This window comes from Arachis duranensis, chromosome 7 (assembly GCF_000817695.3).
Source record: "Arachis duranensis cultivar V14167 chromosome 7, aradu.V14167.gnm2.J7QH, whole genome shotgun sequence".
Classification (NCBI taxonomy): domain Eukaryota; kingdom Viridiplantae; phylum Streptophyta; class Magnoliopsida; order Fabales; family Fabaceae; genus Arachis; species Arachis duranensis.
The window spans coordinates 58,187,301-58,187,608 of record NC_029778.3 but is presented as its reverse complement, the minus strand read 5'-3'; positions in this window follow the sequence as shown (position 1 = coordinate 58,187,608).

Genomic DNA, 308 nt, shown 5'->3' with positions numbered 1-308 from the left:
GAATTGAATAGAAGAACAATAGTAATTGCATTAATACTCGAGGTACAGCAGAGCTCCACACCTTAATCTATGGTGTGTAGAAACTCCACCGTTGAAAATACATAAGAACAAGGTCTAGGCATGGCCGAGAGGCCAGCCCCCATGATATAAGATAGCATAAGACTACTCAAAGGTAGCTACCCAGATTGTCTAATACAATAGCAAAAGGTCCTATTTGTAGAGAACTAGTAGTTTAAGGTTTACAAAGATGAGTAAATGACATAAAAATCCACTTCCGGGCCTACTTGGTGTGTGCTTGGGCTGAGCAT